The sequence below is a fragment of the Stegastes partitus genome, unplaced genomic scaffold (genome assembly GCF_000690725.1).
Source record: "Stegastes partitus isolate 25-593 unplaced genomic scaffold, Stegastes_partitus-1.0.2 Scaffold388, whole genome shotgun sequence".
Classification (NCBI taxonomy): domain Eukaryota; kingdom Metazoa; phylum Chordata; class Actinopteri; family Pomacentridae; genus Stegastes; species Stegastes partitus.
The window spans coordinates 341630-345080 of NW_007578119.1; the positions used below are offsets into that span (position 1 = coordinate 341630).

Here is a 3451-nt window from a genome sequence, read left to right on the forward strand (position 1 = left end):
GATGAGGTCAAGAGGGTGAACTCCATTGTATGCAGAATTATCTGCTGTATATGGGTCAATTTCAAATATATCATCGTCTTCTTCCAGGTCATCATTGCTTTTTGGCAATTGTGTAGCATTTCTGCATTCTGCATTGATTTTAAGTAGTCTTCTGAGAAAGCACCATGGTATTTCCTCGACTGATTCGACAGTTTCATCAGACGTGCTGCTTTTGTTTATCTCTAAGAGACTCTGTAGACGGAGCTTGTTGGGATAAAATTTCTCCAGTCCGAGTTTTGAAAGAAGCTTCAACAGGTCTAAAGGAGACAAATGAAAATACCAAAGGAGCTTCAGTTTACAACTACTTTTTAGTGCATCTCTTCATGCTGTATGTTTGATATTCAATGAACATTTTGGTGGCCATATTTTATTTTTTCTCAAAGTAGCCTTGTCGTATCCACATTTAGTTTAAAATCTTTTTGTATAATCTTGTGATTTACATCCATCAAATAAATATAATTGTTCACTTCTGTGGAATATAGTTCCAGTGTCCACTGTGAGTTTTCCCAGTTCATCCCTGTACAAGTTGCAAATGAATTTGCATTGACCACACTGTAGTGGTTTGAAAGCAAAGGTGTTGGTCAGATGTCTCAGTATCTCTACACAAATCAAATGGAAACACTTTGAATTTCTAGAGATTACTACAAGTATTTAACAACATAGTATTTTTGTTTTGTAGTTTGGGTGAACAGAACCCTTTCAGTCATTAAAAAGAAATCATAGGAGGAAAAAGAGATGTGATCATTTCCTGTTTCCAAAGTGTCTGCACAACTGGATTACTTCTTTGTTGCCTTACAATGCTCTGCAGTGATTGTTGTGGCGTGAAAGTTTGTTTTTATGCATAAAATGTATTGTAATGCTTGTACGTAATATAATGCCCCTGACAATAAGATACACAGCGTTGTTGGTTTTATGTCAGTGATGCCCCAAAAATAGAGGAAAAAACCACAACAAAAGAGGATGTGTAATACTAGCCTCTGCATATTGTCTATCAAAATACAAAGCATGCTCATGAAGACGGTTTTCTCATCAATTATTGTTTTCGTCACTAAATGCAAATGATCAAAGTCTTCATTAAAGGTCCCCTCTTGCATTAAATCATTTTTTTCTTTCGCCATTGTTAATAGTTTTTCAGTGAATTAGACATATGGGCCTTTTTTTGACTGTAGACAAAAAAGGAGCTAGTAACATTGCCAGTACAGTTGTGACTCGATAATCTGACCCTTAACAATCCAAAACCCTGCTATCCGACAGGTTTTCAGGAAAAACGAACGGAACAGATTAAAAATATCCTTAACATACCGACAGCCTTGGATTCCGACTTCGACATGACATTTTACGTCACAAATAAGGATAACGGCGTATTATCTGACTAAACAATCCGACAGATTGGCTACGTTCAGACTGCAGGACTTAATGCTCAATTCAGATTTTTTTGGAAAATCCAATTTTTTTTGCGAGTTGGTTCACATTTCCAATTCAATGTGACTTGTATGTGATCTGCTGTGTGAACTTCATATGACCCAAAAGTGTCTAGCATGCGTGCTCAGTGTTTACAGAAGTAAACACGGATGGTGGCGGTGGCACCACCAATGGTGGAAACAGAACTGTAGCTGCTATCCTAAACTGGCATCAGCAGCAAGTACTGCCTGTGTGTTCTGGCCACTTTCACCCCGTCGGAGCATTTACTAAGAGTAGAAGTGCCAGGTTTCACATTTAGTGTAGGATTATCGAGTCATAACTGTATCTTACCTCCAGCAATTATTGCAATGTAGTACAACAATGAATAAATGTTTTGCAATGTTAGGTCAATACACATTTTTCTTCAAGTGGAAATGGAGGCACTTCAACCCTTCAAGAGACTTTTTGACCTTCTCCTATTCCTAAATTATTTCCCTGAGTTTATTTGTTTCTTTCCTTGGAAAATCTGTTGTATGTATATGTCTGAATGTTTTTTTGACTTTAAAGCATAAATAGGGGCACATATGCTCAGGAGAACTGGAACCTCCAGAGGACACCTTTAGTGCTTTGCAGTTGGTTTCTCATGACAATGTTTAAAACAACTCATGAACTACCAGGCCAGTAGTATAGGATGATGACTGAGCTGATATAAGCAGTCTGTGTTGGAATGTACCTGCACCCGCTTGTTGGTCTGTGTTCATTGTAGAGGCGATCCAACTTTTCCCTTAACTTGAAAACCTAAAGACAATAAAAATACATCTTAGTTTCACAGAACCCCTGTATCTGGAATTTCAGTGTAAAGCACATATAAACAAACTCTTTGTAGGTAATTAATTATAATAAATGTGATAATGAAATGCTAATGCATCATTACTTTTGAATTCATGAAGTTCAAAAATCAACAATAAAATAAAGTGTAATTTGTGGCACATACACAACTACAGAAAACATTGTACATGTAGAGGAAAAGGTGGAGTTTCACTGAATATCAGCAAAGTCTGAATGCAAATGTGATGCAGTGAGTTAAGACAGTAAAACTAAAGAGGCTGGCTTCTCCAGTCACGATTAATGATACAGAGGTTTCTGTTCTATTTACATGAGTGACAGAAAGTATTTAGATCCCTACTACATTCACACTGCACAGTCCTGTGTATTTGATTTTAAAAATGTATTGAATCAACACTTTCCCATTAATCTATACACTCAATAACCCACAGTGATAAAGTGGAAACAAACAACTTTTTGCAAATTTTTTGAAAATCTAAAACTAGAATGTCTTATTTACAGTAGCATTGGGGGATTTTTCCTAATTTTTCATGTGAGAATTTCTTCTTTTTAATACAATAATTTAGAATATGCAGCAAAAGCCTAATTCATACAGCATGAATGGGTTTTTTGTCTTTCCAGTCTATTGAAAATCTTAACCCTCATTTACAAAAGTATACTTTGCTGTGAGGTATGGATCAGGACAAGGAATGGAACCATTTCTAAATCCGTGAACCATCCAGGTGCACAGTGGCTTTAATAGCTGTGAAATGAAATTGTTTTTTGACCACCAGGACTCTTCATACAGATGGCTGTTCAGCTGAGCTGAGTCACCAAAGAAGTCAGGCCTTGTTCAGGGAGGAGACCAAGAACCCAACAGTCCCTGTAACAAAGCTTTGGAGGTCCTCTGCAGGGATGGACCATCTCAGCAGCTCTCCATCAATAACGACTTCATTATAGATTGGTAAGATGGATGTTTTGTCAGGTTGCATTTAAAGGACTCTTAAAAGCACAAAGAAATAGATTCTCTGATCTGAGCTTTCCATCAAACCTGATGACCCTGAGAGGACTGTTGGGACAAATGAGATAAACTGGCCAAATCCAGGTATTTTAAATCTGCAGAGACTTTCCCAAGAAGCTGGAAGCTGTGACTGCTGCCAAAGATGTGTTTAAAGAGTCCATCCAT

The 3451-nt window shown here is 37.3% G+C and overlaps 1 long non-coding RNA gene across 1 annotated transcript in view; it reads right to left on the minus strand.

The window, feature by feature from the left end:
- Positions 1–10: 10 nt before the first annotated feature.
- Positions 11–3451, minus strand: part of LOC103359677 (uncharacterized) — a 12716-nt gene continuing 9275 nt past the window's right edge. Inside the window, exons 2-3 of the long non-coding RNA XR_520321.1 lie at positions 2174–2238; positions 11–296 (exon numbers count right to left, since the gene is read on the minus strand). This is a non-coding gene — a long non-coding RNA (uncharacterized LOC103359677). The remainder of the gene's footprint in view (positions 297–2173; positions 2239–3451) is intronic.